A 19484-nucleotide genomic window follows, 5' to 3' on the forward strand; every position below is an offset into this window, starting at 1 on the left:
AAGGTTTCAGATGGGGCTGTAGGGCAGACGAGGTGGCCGAGTGGTTAAGGCGATGGACTGCTAATCCATTGTGCTCTGCATGCGTGGGTTCGAATCCCACCTTCGTCGGAAAGCCATCAGAGTCTCTTTTGATGGCCAGCATTTCTTGTAGTATAATTACACTCTCTTTCAAGACAGAGCCAGGATCCGCTAGATGGGATCATCTGACTGTTCCATTTTAACAAATATGTCAAATAAAGTGAAGTATTTTGTGCGTAATAGAAATTAGATCTTTCATGGAGTTTCCAGAGGATTGCCTTTCACTCACTCCTGGCTTATTAATAAGGGTGGGCGTAGTTCGCGAAGTAGCACTTCGCGAAGCTACGCAAAGTGAAGTTCGCACTACGCGAGCTACGCGTAGCACTTCGCGAACTGCGAAGTAACATGTTCGCACTGTGCAAGATGTTGTTTTCAATGATTGCACAGTGCGGACAAGCAACCGGCACTGTGCAATCATTGAAAATGGCATCTTGCACAGTGCGAGCTGTAGTTTTCTGCTGCTCGAGTAGATTTTTACTCGAGCTGCAGCTTTCTCAACGCGAGCTGGTAGTTTCTCATCGCGAGCGGTCGCGAGCATACGCGACCCCTCGCAATGAGAAACCTGACCTTCTCGCGTTGGGAATCTCGCCGGGAGGTTTATTTTTCATGCTCGCGATCGCGAACAAGGAAAAAGTCTCGCCAGGATGTCATTTTGCTTGCTCGCGGTCGCCAACTTGACGTTGAGGACCGCGAGCAAGCAAAAAATGACCGCAGCACTACGCAACACTACACTACGCGTGTTCGCACTGTGCTACGTGCAGTTCGCGTAGTGCGAAGTAGCGCGAACTTCGCAAACTACGCGAGCGTAGCGTAGTGCTTCGCCCAGGCCTTCTTATTAACCAGTTTGGATAAATAGATTGATAAGAAAGCAGCTCTTACTCCTAAAGTTTAGGCCGTCTCAAATGAATGACTGTTAACATATGTCTGCCCCACAGAGACAGATCACTTCTAATAAGTGGGTTCTCTATATGTCACTGATTGCAGACATACTAACTAGAGCTATCGGTATGGTCTTGAATGCGAAAACTCTTATTTTCTCATATGAAAATGTAGTTTTTCATACTTCCAAAAAAAGTGCCTTAAGCATGGTCTTCAATGTGTGCGCGCACGTGGACATTCATATGCAACTACGTTTCCATACAGAGTCTCAAAATCATAGATATATTCATACCTCAGTAAGAATACATGTTGCAATTTACATCCTGCGTGCAGACTGGCCTTGTAGCTCAGTGGCAGAGCACTGGTCTTGTAAACCAGGGGTCATGAGTTCAAGCCTCATCAGGGCCTTTTTACATGAGTCTTTCTGTATGTTGTTTTCAAGTCATTCTTCCCTGGAGTCACACCTTGCTTTAGGATTGCTTATTGCCAAGCTTCCCTTTCCTGCTTTCATATTATCAAGAAAATATCATGAAGATCATTGAATTATACATTATTGCCTCACCCCTTCCGATCGCCTGACGAACGCCTGACAAACGCCATTCTCACCCTGCCGGGCAAAGCCAAATAAGCCATGCATATTTACAGTTCCTTTGAAAGGCAGAGCGAGGACTAGGACCTCTGTTCCGACTGAATCTGCATCCACAGAAAGGATGTTATAAGGCCCTACAAATTTCACCAAGGAGATGTGAAAGTCTTCCCCCATAAAATACTTTTTTTCCCAGATACCCCGGCTCTTAGGCAAATGAGGTTACTCCTCAAAACCCCACCCCCACTCACCATAAATATCCTTCTCTCCTGCTGTCCATTCAAATGATACAAGGTATCTTGTACATAGAGAGAAAGGGAGAATAGGCAGACTTGCTTCAAAGATTTGGTGACCTTGGATGGGTGGGTTGAATGAAGAAGTGAACCTGGTTTCTGGGAAAGGAGTATCGAGATGAAGATGAGGAAAAGTGAACATGGACCACATTCATATGTTAGAGAAATACATTTAATAGGTTGAATGGTTTTGAAAAGTGAACTTCGAGCAGTAATTGTTGGTTTTTAAACTGCAAAGAAATTAAAAATGAATGTGGGATTGGAGGCACACTCTGAGCAGAAAAGCACCATAAGCTGCTATGGTGCAACTCAAGATGGTGAATAGAACCTTTAATATGATGATGCTCTTCTTTTGCTAGTTTTTTCGAGTCACCTTTTATTGTAAGTAGCTGATACAGCATTTTTTGCAGCTCTTCAGTTTATGGTTATCATGTGAGAACACTGTTTTCATCATATTTATTATTCTACAAATGTATTTTTAAATGCACTGATGTGGTGTTTGCATGAAATGCAAGATGGCACATCATGGAATGTTTAAACTGAGCATCGCGGAGGATATCTGATATTTGGCACCCAGAGGAGTAGGACACGTAGATCCTATAAGAAGTAAAGACTCTCTAGCAAGGGGCGTCCATACTCTGAGTTTAAACTTTACTTTTTGTGAAATGGTTTATGAAAAACAACACGGCTGCTCCAGGTGAGGCTCGAACTCACAACCTCGGCATGGCTCAGTGCAAGTACTGCTGTATAAGTACCGCGCGCTAACCGATTGCGCCACTGGAGCTCTCTCTTTTCACATCTCCCCAGGTGAGCCATCTACAGCTGACCAAGTAGATGACAGACACTGCTCCATCATTCACTGTGCAAGATCGACTCACATGCTAGCATGTTATCATGACTATTAAAAATACAGTCCAAACGGAATAGATTCTATAATTGTCCTATAACATATGCTCTGTCTATTCAAAACCCCATAGAATTATATCTTGACAGTTCTGACAAAGTCTAGGGGAATCTTATGAATATTTGTAATTAGCACATAGTAAGAATTTCCCAAAAATGAAATGTAGGTCCCTGATTGGGGGAAGACGTGGAATGTGAGATCTTGCCTCAGCTGTTTTTTTCTTTTTTAGGTACAGTATATTGACACTTCAGTACCTTTTGTGAAGCAAGGTTTCAGATGGGGCTGTAGGGCAGACGAGGTGGCCGAGTGGTTAAGGCGATGAACTGCTAATCCATTGTGCTCTGCACGCGTGGGTTCGAATCCCACCTTCGTCGGAAAGCCATCAGAGTCTGTTTTGATGGCCAGCATTTCTTGTAGTATAATTACACTCTCTTTCAAGACAGAGCCAGGATCCGCTAGATGGGATCATCTGACTGTTCCATTTTAACAAATATGTCAAATAAAGTGAAGTATTTTGTGCGTAATAGAAATTAGATCTTTCATGGAGTTTCCAGATGATTGCCTTTCACTCACTCCTGGCTTATTAATAAGGGTGGGCGTAGTTCGCGAAGTAGCACTTCGCGAAGCTACGCAAAGTGAAGTTCGCACTACGCGAGCTACGCGTAGCACTTCGCGAACTGCGAAGTAACATGTTCGCACTGTGCAAGATGTTGTTTTCAATGATTGCACAGTGCGGACAAGCAACCGGCACTGTGCAATCATTGAAAATGGCATCTTGCACAGTGCGAGCTGTAGTTTTCTGCTGCTCGAGTAGATTTTTACTCGAGCTGCAGCTTTCTCAACGCGAACTGGTAGTTTCTCATCGCGAGCGGTCGCGAGCATACGCGACCCCTCGCAATGAGAAACCTGACCTTCTCGCGTTGGGAATCTCGCCGGGAGGTTTATTTTTCATGCTCGCGATCGCGAACAAGGAAAAAGTCTCGCCAGGATGTCATTTTGCTTGCTCGCGGTCGCCAACTTGACGTTGAGGACCGCGAGCAAGCAAAAAATGACCGCAGCACTACGCAACACTACACTACGCGTGTTCGCACTGTGCTACGTGCAGTTCGCGTAGTGCGAAGTAGCGCGAACTTCGCAAACTACGCGAGCGTAGCGTAGTGCTTCGCCCAGGCCTACTTATTAACCAGTTTGGATAAATAGATTGATAAGAAAGCAGCTCTTACTCCTAAAGTTTAGGCCGTCTCAAATGAATGACTGTTAACATATGTCTGCCCCACAGAGACAGATCACTTCTAATAAGTGGGTTCTCTATATGTCACTGATTGCAGACATACTAACTAGAGCTATCGGTATGGTCTTGAATGCGAAAACTCTTATTTTCTCATATGAAAATGTAGTTTTTCATACTTCCAAAAAAAGTGCCTTAAGCATGGTCTTCAATGTGTGCGCGCACGTGGACATTCATATGCAACTACGTTTCCATACAGAGTCTCAAAATCATAGATATATTCATACCTCAGTAAGAATACATGTTGCAATTTACATCCTGCGTGCAGACTGGCCTTGTAGCTCAGTGGCAGAGCACTGGTCTTGTAAACCAGGGGTCATGAGTTCAAGCCTCATCAGGGCCTTTTTACATGAGTCTTTCTGTATGTTGTTTTCAAGTCATTCTTCCCTGGAGTCACACCTTGCTTTAGGATTGCTTATTGCCAAGCTTCCCTTTCCTGCTTTCATATTATCAAGAAAATATCATGAAGATCATTGAATTATACATTATTGCCTCACCCCTTCCGATCGCCTGACGAACGCCTGACAAACGCCATTCTCACCCTGCCGGGCAAAGCCAAATAAGCCATGCATATTTACAGTTCCTTTGAAAGGCAGAGCGAGGACTAGGACCTCTGTTCCGACTGAATCTGCATCCACAGAAAGGATGTTATAAGGCCCTACAAATTTCACCAAGGAGATGTGAAAGTCTTCCCCCATAAAATACTTTTTTTCCCAGATACCCCGGCTCTTAGGCAAATGAGGTTACTCCTCAAAACCCCACCCCCACTCACCATAAATATCCTTCTCTCCTGCTGTCCATTCAAATGATACAAGGTATCTTGTACATAGAGAGAAAGGGAGAATAGGCAGACTTGCTTCAAAGATTTGGTGACTTTGGATGGGTGGGTTGAATGAAGAAGTGAACCTGGTTTCTGGGAAAGGAGTATCGAGATGAAGATGAGGAAAAGTGAACATGGACCACATTCATAGGTTAGAGAAATACATTTAATAGGTTGAATGGTTTTGAAAAGTGAACTTCGAGCAGTAATTGTTGGTTTTTAAACTGCAAAGAAATTAAAAATGAATGTGGGATTGGAGGCACACTCTGAGCAGAAAAGCACCATAAGCTGCTATGGTGCAACTCAAGATGGTGAATAGAACCTTTAATATGATGATGCTCTTCTTTTGCTAGTTTTTTCCAGTCACCTTTTATTGTAAGTAGCTGATACAGCATTTTTTGCAGCTCTTCAGTTTATGGTTATCATGTGAGAACACAGTTTTCATCATATTTATTATTCTACAAATGTATTTTTAAATGCACTGATGTGGTGTTTGCATGAAATGCAAGATGGCACATCATGGAATGTTTAAACTGAGCATCGCGGAGGATATGTGATATTTGGCACCCAGAGGAGTAGGATACGTAGATCCTATAAGAAGTAAAGACTCTCTAGCAAGGGCCGTCCATACTCTGAGTTTAAACTTTACTTTTTGTGAAATGGTTTATGAAAAACAACACGGCTGCTCCAGGTGAGGCTCGAACTCACAACCTCGGCATGGCTCAGTGCAAGTACTGCTGTATAAGTACCGCGCGCTAACCGATTGCGCCACTGGAGCTCTCTCTTTTCACATCTCCCCAGGTGAGCCATCTACAGCTGACCAAGTAGATGACAGACACTGCTCCATCATTCACTGTGCAAGATCGACTCACATGCTAGCATGTTATCATGACTATTAAAAATACAGTCCAAACGGAATAGATTCTATAATTGTCCTATAACATATGCTCTGTCTATTCAAAACCCCATAGAATTATATCTTGACAGTTCTGACAAAGTCTAGGGGAATCTTATGAATATTTGTAATTAGCACATAGTAAGAATTTCCCAAAAATGAAATGTAGGTCCCTGATTGGGGGAAGACGTGGAATGTGAGATCTTGCCTCAGCTATTTTTTTCTTTTTTAGGTACAGTATATTGACACTTCAGTACCTTTTGTGAAGCAAGGTTTCAGATGGGGCTCTAGGGCAGACGAGGTGGCCGAGTGGTTAAGGCGATGGACTGCTAATCCATTGTGCTCTGCACGCGTGGGTTCGAATCCCACCTTCGTCGGAAAGCCATCAGAGTCTCTTTTGATGGCCAGCATTTCTTGTAGTATAATTACACTCTCTTTCAAGACAGAGCCAGGATCCGCTAGATGGGATCATCTGACTGTTCCATTTTAACAAATATGTCAAATAAAGTGAAGTATTTTGTGCGTAATAGAAATTAGATCTTTCATGGAGTTTCCAGAGGATTGCCTTTCACTCACTCCTGGCTTATTAATAAGGGTGGGCGTAGTTCGCGAAGTAGCACTTCGCGAAGCTACGCAAAGTGAAGTTCGCACTACGCGAGCTACGCGTAGCACTTCGCGAACTGCGAAGTAACATGTTTGCACTGTGCAAGATGTTGTTTTCAATGATTGCACAGTGCGGACAAGCAACCGGCACTGTGCAATCATTGAAAATGGCATCTTGCACAGTGCGAGCTGTAGTTTTCTACTGCTCGAGTAGATTTTTACTCGAGCTGCAGCTTTCTCAACGCGAACTGGTAGTTTCTCATCGCGAGCGGTCGCGAGCATACGCGACCTCTCGCAATGAGAAACCTGACCTTCTCGCGTTGGGAATCTCGCCGGGAGGTTTATTTTCCATGCTCGCGATCGCGAACAAGGAAAAAGTCTCGCCAGGATGTCATTTTGCTTGCTCGCGGTCGCCAACTTGACGTTGAGGACCGCGAGCAAGCAAAAAATGACCGCAGCACTACGCAACACTACGCTACGCGTGTTCGCACTGTGCTACGTGCAGTTCGCGTAGTGCGAAGTAGCGCGAACTTCGCAAACTACGCGAGCGTAGCGTAGTGCTTCGCCCAGGCCTACTTATTAACCAGTTTGGATAAATAGATTGATAAGAAAGCAGCTCTTACTCCTAAAGTTTAGGCCGTCTCAAATGAATGACTGTTAACATATGTCTGCCCCACAGAGACAGATCACTTCTAATAAGTGGGTTCTCTATATGTCACTGATTGCAGACATACTAACTAGAGCTATCGGTATGGTCTTGAATGCGAAAACTCTTATTTTCTCATATGAAAATGTAGTTTTTCATACTTCCAAAAAAAGTGCCTTAAGCATGGTCTTCAATGTGTGCGCGCACGTGGACATTCATATGCAACTACGTTTCCATACAGAGTCTCAAAATCATAGATATATTCATACCTCAGTAAGAATACATGTTGCAATTTACATCCTGCATGCAGACTGGCCTTGTAGCTCAGTGGCAGAGCACTGGTCTTGTAAACCAGGGGTCATGAGTTCAAGCCTCATCAGGGCCTTTTTACATGAGTCTTTCTGTATGTTGTTTTCAAGTCATTCTTCCCTGGAGTCACACCTTGCTTTAGGATTGCTTATTGCCAAGCTTCCCTTTCCTGCTTTCATATTATCAAGAAAATATCATGAAGATCATTGAATTATACATTATTGCCTCACCCCTTCCGATCGCCTGACGAACGCCTGACAAACGCCATTCTCACCCTGCCGGGCAAGCCCTGCCGGGCAAAGCCAAATAAGCCATGCATATTTACAGTTCCTTTGAAAGGCAGAGCGAGGACTAGGACCTCTGTTCCGACTGAATCTGCATCCACAGAAAGGATGTTATAAGGCCCTACAAATTTCACCAAGGAGATGTGAAAGTCTTCCCCCATAAAATACTTTTTTTCCCAGATACCCCGGCTCTTAGGCAAATGAGGTTACTCCTCAAAACCCCACCCCCACTCACCATAAATATCCTTCTCTCCTGCTGTCCATTCAAATGATACAAGGTATCTTGTACATAGAGAGAAAGGGAGAATAGGCAGACTTGCTTCAAAGATTTGGTGACCTTGGATGGGTGGGTTGAATGAAGAAGTGAACCTGGTTTCTGGGAAAGGAGTATCGAGATGAAGATGAGGAAAAGTGAACATTGACCACATTCATATGTTAGAGAAATACATTTAATAGGTTGAATGGTTTTGAAAAGTGAACTTCGAGCAGTAATTGTTGGTTTTTAAACTGCAAAGAAATTAAAAATGAATGTGGGATTGGAGGCACACTCTGAGCAGAAAAGCACCATAAGCTGCTATGGTGCAACTCAAGATGGTGAATAGAACCTTTAATATGATGATGCTCTTCTTTTGCTAGTTTTTTCGAGTCACCTTTTATTGTAAGTAGCTGATACAGCATTTTTTGCAGCTCTTCAGTTTATGGTTATCATGTGAGAACACTGTTTTCATCATATTTATTATTCTACAAATGTATTTTTAAATGCACTGATGTGGTGTTTGCATGAAATGCAAGATGGCACATCATGGAATGTTTAAACTGAGCATCGCGGAGGATATGTGATATTTGGCACCCAGAGGAGTAGGACACGTAGATCCTATAAGAAGTAAAGACTCTCTAGCAAGGGCCGTCCATACTCTGAGTTTAAACTTTACTTTTTGTGAAATGGTTTATGAAAATCAACACGGCTGCAACAGGTGAGGCTCGAACTCACAACCTCGGCATGGCTCAGTGCAAGTACTGCTGTATAAGTACCGCGCGCTAACCGATTGCGCCACTGGAGCTCTCTCTTTTCACATCTCCCCAGGTGAGCCATCTACAGCTGACCAAGTAGATGACAGACACTGCTCCATCATTCACTGTGCAAGATCGACTCACATGCTAGCATGTTATCATGACTATTAAAAATACAGTCCAAACGGAATAGATTCTATAATTGTCCTATAACATATGCTCTGTCTATTCAAAACCCCATAGAATTATATCTTGACAGTTCTGACAAAGTCTAGGGGAATCTTATGAATATTTGTAATTAGCACATAGTAAGAATTTCCCAAAAATGAAATGTAGGTCCCTGATTGGGGGAAGACATGGAATGTGAGATCTTGCCTCAGCTGTTTTTTTCTTTTTTAGGTACAGTATATTGACACTTCAGTACCTTTTGTGAAGCAAGGTTTCAGATGGGGCTGTAGGGCAGACGAGGTGGCCGAGTGGTTAAGGCGATGGACTGCTAATCCATTGTGCTCTGCACGCGTGGGTTCGAATCCCACCTTAGTCGGAAAGCCATCAGAGTCTCTTTTGATGGCCAGCATTTCTTGTAGTATAATTACACTCTCTTTCAAGACAGAGCCAGGATCCACTAGATGGGATCATCTGACTGTTCCATTTTAACAAATATGTCAAATAAAGTGAAGTATTTTGTGCGTAATAGAAATTAGATCTTTCATGGAGTTTCCAGAGGATTGCCTTTCACTCACTCCTGGCTTATTAACCAGTTTGGATAAATAGATTGATAAGAAAGCAGCTCTTACTCCTAAAGTTTAGGCCGTCTCAAATGAATGACTGTTAACATATGTCTGCCCCACAGAGACAGATCACTTCTAATAAGTGGGTTCTCTATATGTCACTGATTGCAGACATACTAACTAGAGCTATCGGTATGGTCTTGAATGCGAAAACTCTTATTTTCTCATATGAAAATGTAGTTTTTCATACTTCCAAAAAAAGTGCCTTAAGCATGGTCTTCAATGTGTGCGCGCACGTGGACATTCATATGCAACTACGTTTCCATACAGAGTCTCAAAATCATAGATATATTCATACCTCAGTAAGAATACATGTTGCAATTTACATCCTGCGTGCAGACTGGCCTTGTAGCTCAGTGGCAGAGCACTGGTCTTGTAAACCAGGGGTCATGAGTTCAAGCCTCATCAGGGCCTTTTTACATGAGTCTTTCTGTATGTTGTTTTCAAGTCATTCTTCCCGGAAGTCACACCTTGCTTTAGGATTGCTTATTGCCAAGCTTCCCTTTCCTGCTTTCATATTATCAAGAAAATATCATGAAGATCATTGAATTATAAATTATTGCCTCACCACTTCCGATCGCCTGACGAACGCTTGACAAACGCCATTCTCACCCTGCCGGGCAAAGCCAAATAAGCCATGCATATTTACAGTTCCTTTGAAAGGCAGAGCTAGGACTAGGACCTCTGTTCCGACTGAATCTGCATCCACAGAAAGGATGTTATAAGGCCCTACAAATTTCACCAAGGAGATGTGAAAGTCTTCCCCCATAAAATACTTTTTTTCCCAGATACCCCGGCTCTTAGGCAAATGAGGTTACTCCTCAAAACCCCACCCCCACTCACCATAAATATCCTTCTCTCCTGCTGTCCATTCAAATGATACAAGGTATCTTGTACATAGAGAGAAAGGGAGAATAGGCAGACTTGCTTCAAAGATTTGGTGACTTTGGATGGGTGGGTTGAATGAAGAAGTGAACCTGGTTTCTGGGAAAGGAGTATCGAGATGAAGATGAGGAAAAGTGAACATGGACCACATTCATAGGTTAGAGAAATACATTTAATAGGTTGAATGGTTTTGAAAAGTGAACTTCGAGCAGTAATTGTTGGTTTTTAAACTGCAAAGAAATTAAAAATGAATGTGGGATTGGAGGCACACTCTGAGCAGAAAAGCACCATAAGCTGCTATGGTGCAACTCAAGATGGTGAATAGAACCTTTAATATGATGATGCTCTTCTTTTGCTAGTTTTTTCGAGTCACCTTTTATTGTAAGTAGCTGATACAGCATTTTTTGCAGCTCTTCAGTTTATGGTTATCATGTGAGAACACAGTTTTCATCATATTTATTATTCTACAAATGTATTTTTAAATGCACTGATGTGGTGTTTGCATGAAATGCAAGATGGCACATCATGGAATGTTTAAACTGAGCATCGCGGAGGATATGTGATATTTGGCACCCAGAGGAGTAGGACACGTAGATCCTATAAGAAGTAAAGACTCTCTAGCAAGGGCCGTCCATACTCTGAGTTTAAACTTTACTTTTTGTGAAATGGTTTATGAAAAACAACACGGCTGCTCCAGGTGAGGCTCGAACTCACAACCTCGGCATGGCTCAGTGCAAGTACTGCTGTATAAGTACCGCGCGCTAACCGATTGCGCCACTGGAGCTCTCTCTTTTCACATCTCCCCAGGTGAGCCATCTACAGCTGACCAAGTAGATGACAGACACTGCTCCATCATTCACTGTGCAAGATCGACTCACATGCTAGCATGTTATCATGACTATTAAAAATACAGTCCAAACGGAATAGATTCTATAATTGTCCTATAACATATGCTCTGTCTATTCAAAACCCCATAGAATTATATCTTGACAGTTCTGACAAAGTCTAGGGGAATCTTATGAATATTTGTAATTAGCACATAGTAAGAATTTCCCAAAAATGAAATGTAGGTCCCTGATTGGGGGAAGACGTGGAATGTGAGATCTTGCCTCAGCTGTTTTTTTCTTTTTTAGGTACAGTATATTGACACTTCAGTACCTTTTGTGAAGCAAGGTTTCAGATGGGGCTGTAGGGCAGACGAGGTGGCCGAGTGGTTAAGGCGATGGACTGCTAATCCATTGTGCTCTGCACGCGTGGGTTCGAATCCCACCTTCGTCGGAAAGCCATCAGAGTCTCTTTTGATGGCCAGCATTTCTTGTAGTATAATTACACTCTCTTTCAAGACAGAGCCAGGATCCGCTAGATGGGATCATCTGACTGTTCCATTTTAACAAATATGTCAAATAAAGTGAAGTATTTTGTGCGTAATAGAAATTAGATCTTTCATGGAGTTTCCAGAGGATTGCCTTTCACTCACTCCTGGCTTATTAATAAGGGTGGGCGTAGTTCGCGAAGTAGCACTTCGCGAAGCTACGCAAAGTGAAGTTCGCACTACGCGAGCTACGCGTAGCACTTCGCGAACTGCGAAGTAACATGTTCGCACTGTGCAAGATGTTGTTTTCAATGATTGCACAGTGCGGACAAGCAACCGGCACTGTGCAATCATTGAAAATGGCATCTTGCACAGTGCGAGCTGTAGTTTTCTGCTGCGCGAGTAGATTTTTACTCGAGCTGCAGCTTTCTCAACGCGAACTGGTAGTTTCTCATCGCGAGCGGTCGCGAGCATACGCGACCCCTCGCAATGAGAAACCTGACCTTCTCGCGTTGGGAATCTCGCCGGGAGGTTTATTTTCCATGCTCGCGATCGCGAACAAGGAAAAAGTCTCGCCAGGATGTCATTTTGCTTGCTCGCGGTCGCCAACTTGACATTGAGGACCGCGAGCAAGCAAAAAATGACCGCAGCACTACGCAACACTATGCTACGCGTGTTCGCACTGTGCTACGTGCAGTTCGCGTAGTGCGAAGTAGCGCGAACTTCGCAAACTACGCGAGCGTAGCGTAGTGCTTCGCCCAGGCCTACTTATTAACCAGTTTGGATAAATAGATTGATAAGAAAGCAGCTCTTACTCCTAAAGTTTAGGCCGTCTCAAATGAATGACTGTTAACATATGTCTGCCCCACAGAGACAGATCACTTCTAATAAGTGGGTTCTCTATATGTCACTGATTGCAGACATACTAACTAGAGCTATCGGTATGGTCTTGAATGCGAAAACTCTTATTTTCTCATATGAAAATGTAGTTTTTCATACTTCCAAAAAAAGTGCCTTAAGCATGGTCTTCAATGTGTGCGCGCACGTGGACATTCATATGCAACTACGTTTCCATACAGAGTCTCAAAATCATAGATATATTCATACCTCAGTAAGAATACATGTTGCAATTTACATCCTGCGTGCAGACTTGCCTTGTAGCTCAGTGGCAGAGCACTGGTCTTGTAAACCAGGGGTCATGAGTTCAAGCCTCATCAGGGCCTTTTTACATGAGTCTTTCTGTATGTTGTTTTCAAGTCATTCTTCCCGGAAGTCACACCTTGCTTTAGGATTGCTTATTGCCAAGCTTCCCTTTCCTGCTTTCATATTATCAAGAAAATATCATGAAGATCATTGAATTATAAATTATTGCCTCACCACTTCCGATCGCCTGACGAACGCCTGACAAACGCCATTCTCACCCTGCCGGGCAAAGCCAAATAAGCCATGCATATTTACAGTTCCTTTGAAAGGCAGAGCTAGGACTAGGACCTCTGTTCCGACTGAATCTGCATCCACAGAAAGGATGTTATAAGGCCCTACAAATTTCACCAAGGAGATGTGAAAGTCTTCCCCCATAAAATACTTTTTTTCCCAGATACCCCGGCTCTTAGGCAAATGAGGTTACTCCTCAAAACCCCACCCCCACTCACCATAAATATCCTTCTCTCCTGCTGTCCATTCAAATGATACAAGGTATCTTGTACATAGAGAGAAAGGGAGAATAGGCAGACTTGCTTCAAAGATTTGGTGACTTTGGATGGGTGGGTTGAATGAAGAAGTGAACCTGGTTTCTGGGAAAGGAGTATCGAGATGAAGATGAGGAAAAGTGAACATGGACCACATTCATAGGTTAGAGAAATACATTTAATAGGTTGAATGGTTTTGAAAAGTGAACTTCGAGCAGTAATTGTTGGTTTTTAAACTGCAAAGAAATTAAAAATGAATGTGGGATTGGAGGCACACTCTGAACAGAAAAGCACCATAAGCTGCTATGGTGCAACTCAAGATGGTGAATAGAACCTTTAATATGATGATGCTCTTCTTTTGCTAGTTTTTTCGAGTCACCTTTTATTGTAAGTAGCTGATACAGCATTTTTTGCAGCTCTTCAGTTTATGGTTATCATGTGAGAACACAGTTTTCATCATATTTATTATTCTACAAATGTATTTTTAAATGCACTGATGTGGTGTTTGCATGAAATGCAAGATGGCACATCATGGAATGTTTAAACTGAGCATCGCGGAGGATATGTGATATTTGGCACCCAGAGGAGTAGGACACGTAGATCCTATAAGAAGTAAAGACTCTCTAGCAAGGGCCGTCCATACTCTGAGTTTAAACTTTACTTTTTGTGAAATGGTTTATGAAAAACAACACGGCTGCTCCAGGTGAGGCTCGAACTCACAACCTCGGCATGGCTCAGTGCAAGTACTGCTGTATAAGTACCGCGCGCTAACCGATTGCGCCACTGGAGCTCTCTCTTTTCACATCTCCCCAGGTGAGCCATCTACAGCTGACCAAGTATATGACAGACACTGCTCCATCATTCACTGTGCAAGATCGACTCACATGCTAGCATGTTATCATGACTATTAAAAATACAGTCCAAACGGAATAGATTCTATAATTGTCCTATAACATATGCTCTGTCTATTCAAAACCCCATAGAATTATATCTTGACAGTTCTGACAAAGTCTAGGGGAATCTTATGAATATTTGTAATTAGCACATAGTAAGAATTTCCCAAAAATGAAATGTAGGTCCCTGATTGGGGGAAGACGTGGAATGTGAGATCTTGCCTCAGCTGTTTTTTTCTTTTTTAGGTACAGTATATTGATACTTCAGTACCTTTTGTGAAGCAAGGTTTCAGATGGGGCTGTAGGGCAGACGAGGTGGCCGAGTGGTTAAGGCGATGGACTGCTAATCCATTGTGCTCTGCACGCGTGGGTTCGAATCCCACCTTCGTCGGAAAGCCATCAGAGTCTCTTTTGATGGCCAGCATTTCTTGTAGTATAATTACACTCTCTTTCAAGACAGAGCCATGATCCACTAGATGGGATCATCTGACTGTTCCATTTTAACAAATATGTCAAATAAAGTGAAGTATTTTGTGCGTAATAGAAATTAGATCTTTCATGGAGTTTCCAGAGGATTGCCTTTCACTCACTCCTGGCTTATTAACCAGTTTGGATAAATAGATTGATAAGAAAGCAGCTCTTACTCCTAAAGTTTAGGCCGTCTCAAATGAATGACTGTTAACATATGTCTGCCCCACAGAGACAGATCACTTCTAATAAGTGGGTTCTCTATATGTCACTGATTGCAGACATACTAACTAGAGCTATCGGTATGGTCTTGAATGCGAAAACTCTTATTTTCTCATATGAAAATGTAGTTTTTCATACTTCCAAAAAAAGTGCCTTAAGCATGGTCTTCAATGTGTGCGCGCACGTGGACATTCATATGCAACTACGTTTCCATACAGAGTCTCAAAATCATAGATATATTCATACCTCAGTAAGAATACATGTTGCATTTTACATCCTGCGTGCAGACTGGCCTTGTAGCTCAGTGGCAGAGCACTGGTCTTGTAAACCAGGGGTCATGAGTTCAAGCCTCATCAGGGCCTTTTTACATGAGTCTTTCTGTATGTTGTTTTCAAGTCATTCTTCCCTGGAGTCACACCTTGCTTTAGGATTGCTTATTGCCAAGCTTCCCTTTCCTGCTTTCATATTATCAAGAAAATATCATGAAGATCATTGAATTATACATTATTGCCTCACCCCTTCCGATCGCATGACGAACGCCTGACAAACGCCATTCTCACCATGCCGGGCAAGCCCTGCCGGGCAAAGCCAAATAAGCCATGCATATTTACAGTTCCTTTGAAAGGCAGAGCGAGGACTAGGACCTCTGTTCCGACTGAATCTGCATCCACAGAAAGGATGTTATAAGGCCCTACAAATTTCACCAAGGAGATGTGAAAGTCTTCCCCCATAAAATACTTTTTTTCCCAGATCCCCCGGCTCTTAGGCAAATGAGGTTACTCCTCAAAACCCCACCCCCACTCACCATAAATATCCTTCTCTCCTGCTGTCCATTCAAATGATACAAGGTATCTTGTACATAGAGAGAAAGGGAGAATAGGCAGACTTGCTTCAAAGATTTGGTGACCTTGGATGGGTGGGTTGAATGAAGAAGTGAACCTGGTTTCTGGGAAAGGAGTATCGAGATGAAGATGAGGAAAAGTGAACATGGACCACATTCATATGTTAGAGAAATACATTTAATAGGTTGAATGGTTTTGAAAAGTGAACTTCGAGCAGTAATTGTTGGTTTTTAAACTGCAAAGAAATTAAAAATTAATGTGGGATTGGAGGCACACTCTGAGCAGAAAAGCACCATAAGCTGCTATGGTGCAACTCAAGATGGTGAATAGAACCTTTAATATGATGATGCTCTTCTTTTGCTAGTTTTTTCGAGTCACCTTTTATTGTAAGTAGCTGATACAGCATTTTTTGCAGCTCTTCAGTTTATGGTTATCATGTGAGAACACTGTTTTCATCATATTTATTATTCTACAAATGTATTTTTAAATGCACTGATGTGGTGTTTGCATGAAATGCAAGATGGCACATCATGGAATGTTTAAACTGAGCATCGCGGAGGATATGTGATATTTGGCACCCAGAGGAGTAGGACACGTAGATCCTATAAGAAGTAAAGACTCTCTAGCAAGGGCCGTCCATACTCTGAGTTTAAACTTTACTTTTTGTGAAATGGTTTATGAAAATCAACACAGCTGCTACAGGTGAGGCTCGAACTCACAACCTCGGCATGGCTCAGTGCAAGTACTGCTGTATAAGTACCGCGCGCTAACCTATTGCGTAAACTGGAGCTCTCTCTTTTCACATCTCCCCAGGTGAGCCATCTACAGCTGACCAAGTAGATGACAGACACTGCTCCATCATTCACTGTGCAAGATCGACTCACATGCTAGCATGTTATCATGACTATTAAAAATACAGTCCAAACGGAATAGATTCTATAATTGTCCTATAACATATGCTCTGTCTATTCAAAACCCCATAGAATTATATCTTGACAGTTCTGACAAAGTCTAGGGGAATCTTATGAATATTTGTAATTAGCACATAGTAAGAATTTCCCAAAAATGAAATGTAGGTCCCTGATTGGGGGAAGACGTGGAATGTGAGATCTTGCCTCAGCTGTTTTTTTCTTTTTTAGGTACAGTATATTGACACTTCAGTACCTTTTGTGAAGCAAGGTTTCAGATGGGGCTGTAGGGCAGACGAGGTGGCCGAGTGGTTAAGGCGATGGACTGCTAATCCATTGTGCTCTGCACGCGTGGGTTCGAATCCCACCTTCGTCGGAAAGCCATCAGAGTCTCTTTTGATGGCCAGCATTTCTTGTAGTATAATTACACTCTCTTTCAAGACAGAGCCAGGATCCACTAGATGGGATCATCTGACTGTTCCATTTTAACAAATATGTCAAATAAAGTGAAGTATTTTGTGCGTAATAGAAATTAGATCTTTCATGGAGTTTCCAGAGGATTGCCTTTCACTCACTCCTGGCTTATTAACCAGTTTGGATAAATAGATTGATAAGAAAGCAGCTCTTACTCCTAAAGTTTAGGCCTTCTCAAATGAATGACTGTTAACATATGTCTGCCCCACAGAGACAGATCACTTCTAATAAGTGGGTTCTCTATATGTCACTGATTGCAGACATACTAACTAGAGCTATCGGTATGGTCTTGAATGCGAAAACTCTTATTTTCTCATATGAAAATGTAGTTTTTCATACTTCCAAAAAAAGTGCCTTAAGCATGGTCTTCAATGTGTGCGCGCACGTGGACATTCATATGCAACTACGTTTCCATACAGAGTCTCAAAATCATAGATATATTCATACCTCAGTAAGAATACATGTTGCAATTTACATCCTGCGTGCAGACTGGCCTTGTAGCTCAGTGGCAGAGCACTGGTCTTGTAAACCAGGGGTCATGAGTTCAAGCCTCATCAGGGCCTTTTTACATGAGTCTTTCTGTATGTTGTTTTCAAGTCATTCTTCCCTGGAGTCACACCTTGCTTTAGGATTGCTTATTGCCAAGCTTCCCTTTCCTGCTTTCATATTATCAAGAAAATATCATGAAGATCATTGAATTATACATTATTGCCTCACCCCTTCCGATCGCCTGACGAACGCCTGACAAACGCCATTCTCACCCTGCCGGGCAAGCCCTGCCGGGCAAAGCCAAATAAGCCATGCATATTTACAGTTCCTTTGAAAGGCAGAGCGAGGACTAGGACCTCTGTTCCGACTGAATCTGCATCCACAGAAAGGATGTTATAAGGCCCTACAAATTTCACCAAGGAGATGTGAAAGTCTTCCCCCATAAAATACTTTTTTTCCCAGATACCCCGGCTCTTAGGCAAATGAGGTTACTCCTCAAAACCCCACCCCCACTCACCATAAATATCCTTCTCTCCTGCTGTCCATTCAAATGATACAAGGTATCTTGTACATAGAGAGAAAGGGAGAATAGGCAGACTTGCTTCAAAGATTTGGTGACCTTGGAAGGGTGGGTTGAATGAAGAAGTGAACCTGGTTTCTGGGAAAGGAGTATCGAGATGAAGATGAGGAAAAGTGAACATGGACCACATTCATAGGTTAGAGAAATACATTTAATAGGTTGAATGGTTTTGAAAAGTGAACTTCGAGCAGTAATTGTTGGTTTTTAAACTGCAAAGAAATTAAAAATGAATGTGGGATTGGAGGCACACTCTGAGCAGAAAAGCACCATAAGCTGCTATGGTGCAACTCAAGATGGTGAATAGAACCTTTAATATGATGATGCTCTTCTTTTGCTAGTTTTTTCGAGTCACCTTTTATTGTAAGTAGCTGATACAGCATTTTTTGCAGCTCTTCAGTTTATGGTTATCATGTGAGAACACTGTTTTCATCATATTTATTATTCTACAAATGTATTTTTAAATGCACTGATGTGGTGTTTGCATGAAATGCAAGATGGCACATCATGGAATGTTTAAACTGAGCATCGCGGAGGATATGTGATATTTGGCACCCAGAGGAGTAGGACACGTAGATCCTATAAGAAGTAAAGACTCTCTAGCAAGGGCCGTCCATACTCTGAGTTTAAACTTTACTTTTTGTGAAATGGTTTATGAAAAACAACACGGCTGCTCCTGGTGAGGCTCGAACTCACAACCTCGGCATGGCTCAGTGCAAGTACTGCTGTATAAGTACCGCGCGCTAACCGATTGCGCCACTGGAGCTCTCTCTTTTCACATCTCCCCAGGTGAGCCATCTACAGCTGACCAAGTAGATGACAGACACTGCTCCATCATTCACTGTGCAAGATCGACTCACATGCTAGCATGTTATCATGACTATTAAAAATACAGTCCAAACGGAATAGATTCTATAATTGTCCTATAACATATGCTCTGTCTATTCAAAACCCCATAGAATTATATCTTGACAGTTCTGACAAAGTCTAGGGGAATCTTATGAATATTTGTAATTAGCACATAGTAAGAATTTCCCAAAAATGAAATGTAGGTCCCTGATTGGGGGAAGACGTGGAATGTGAGATCTTGCCTCAGCTGTTTTTTTCTTTTTTAGGTACAGTATATTGACACTTCAGTACCTTTTGTGAAGCAAGGTTTCAGATGGGGCTGTAGGGCAGACGAGGTGGCCGAGTGGTTAAGGCGATGGACTGCTAATCCATTGTGCTCTGCATGCGTGGGTTCGAATCCCACCTTCGTCGGAAAGCCATCAGAGTCTCTTTTGATGGCCAGCATTTCTTGTAGTATAATTACACTCTCTTTCAAGACAGAGCCAGGATC

General features: G+C 42.5%; 14 non-coding genes across 14 annotated transcripts; 10 read left to right on the plus strand and 4 right to left on the minus strand.

The window, feature by feature from the left end:
- Window positions 1–1293: 1293 nt before the first annotated feature.
- TRNAT-UGU (transfer RNA threonine (anticodon UGU)) lies at window positions 1294–1365 on the plus strand. Its single transcript has one exon. It is a non-coding gene; the product is annotated as a tRNA-Thr (tRNA).
- A 1160-nt stretch (window positions 1366–2525) lies between these two features.
- TRNAI-UAU (transfer RNA isoleucine (anticodon UAU)) lies at window positions 2526–2620 on the minus strand. Its single transcript has 2 exons — window positions 2583–2620; window positions 2526–2561 (listed from the first exon to the last, which is right to left on the minus strand). It is a non-coding gene; the product is annotated as a tRNA-Ile (tRNA).
- Window positions 2621–4299: 1679 nt separating this feature from the next.
- Window positions 4300–4371, plus strand: TRNAT-UGU (transfer RNA threonine (anticodon UGU)). The gene has a single exon. It is a non-coding gene; the product is annotated as a tRNA-Thr (tRNA).
- Window positions 4372–5531: 1160 nt separating this feature from the next.
- On the minus strand, window positions 5532–5626 carry TRNAI-UAU (transfer RNA isoleucine (anticodon UAU)). The gene is made up of 2 exons: window positions 5589–5626; window positions 5532–5567 (listed from the first exon to the last, which is right to left on the minus strand). It is a non-coding gene; the product is annotated as a tRNA-Ile (tRNA).
- A 412-nt stretch (window positions 5627–6038) lies between these two features.
- On the plus strand, window positions 6039–6120 carry TRNAS-GCU (transfer RNA serine (anticodon GCU)). Its single transcript has one exon. It is a non-coding gene; the product is annotated as a tRNA-Ser (tRNA).
- A 1185-nt stretch (window positions 6121–7305) lies between these two features.
- On the plus strand, window positions 7306–7377 carry TRNAT-UGU (transfer RNA threonine (anticodon UGU)). The gene has a single exon. It is a non-coding gene; the product is annotated as a tRNA-Thr (tRNA).
- A 2352-nt stretch (window positions 7378–9729) lies between these two features.
- TRNAT-UGU (transfer RNA threonine (anticodon UGU)) lies at window positions 9730–9801 on the plus strand. Its single transcript has one exon. It is a non-coding gene; the product is annotated as a tRNA-Thr (tRNA).
- Window positions 9802–10961: 1160 nt separating this feature from the next.
- On the minus strand, window positions 10962–11056 carry TRNAI-UAU (transfer RNA isoleucine (anticodon UAU)). The gene is made up of 2 exons: window positions 11019–11056; window positions 10962–10997 (listed from the first exon to the last, which is right to left on the minus strand). It is a non-coding gene; the product is annotated as a tRNA-Ile (tRNA).
- Window positions 11057–11468: 412 nt separating this feature from the next.
- TRNAS-GCU (transfer RNA serine (anticodon GCU)) lies at window positions 11469–11550 on the plus strand. The gene has a single exon. It is a non-coding gene; the product is annotated as a tRNA-Ser (tRNA).
- A 2417-nt stretch (window positions 11551–13967) lies between these two features.
- TRNAI-UAU (transfer RNA isoleucine (anticodon UAU)) lies at window positions 13968–14062 on the minus strand. The gene is made up of 2 exons: window positions 14025–14062; window positions 13968–14003 (listed from the first exon to the last, which is right to left on the minus strand). It is a non-coding gene; the product is annotated as a tRNA-Ile (tRNA).
- A 412-nt stretch (window positions 14063–14474) lies between these two features.
- On the plus strand, window positions 14475–14556 carry TRNAS-GCU (transfer RNA serine (anticodon GCU)). The gene has a single exon. It is a non-coding gene; the product is annotated as a tRNA-Ser (tRNA).
- A 589-nt stretch (window positions 14557–15145) lies between these two features.
- On the plus strand, window positions 15146–15217 carry TRNAT-UGU (transfer RNA threonine (anticodon UGU)). Its single transcript has one exon. It is a non-coding gene; the product is annotated as a tRNA-Thr (tRNA).
- A 1682-nt stretch (window positions 15218–16899) lies between these two features.
- TRNAS-GCU (transfer RNA serine (anticodon GCU)) lies at window positions 16900–16981 on the plus strand. Its single transcript has one exon. It is a non-coding gene; the product is annotated as a tRNA-Ser (tRNA).
- Window positions 16982–17570: 589 nt separating this feature from the next.
- TRNAT-UGU (transfer RNA threonine (anticodon UGU)) lies at window positions 17571–17642 on the plus strand. Its single transcript has one exon. It is a non-coding gene; the product is annotated as a tRNA-Thr (tRNA).
- Window positions 17643–19484: the final 1842 nt, after the last annotated feature.

The sequence above is a fragment of the Triturus cristatus genome, chromosome 12 (genome assembly GCF_964204655.1).
Source record: "Triturus cristatus chromosome 12, aTriCri1.1, whole genome shotgun sequence".
Classification (NCBI taxonomy): Eukaryota; Metazoa; Chordata; class Amphibia; order Caudata; family Salamandridae; genus Triturus; species Triturus cristatus.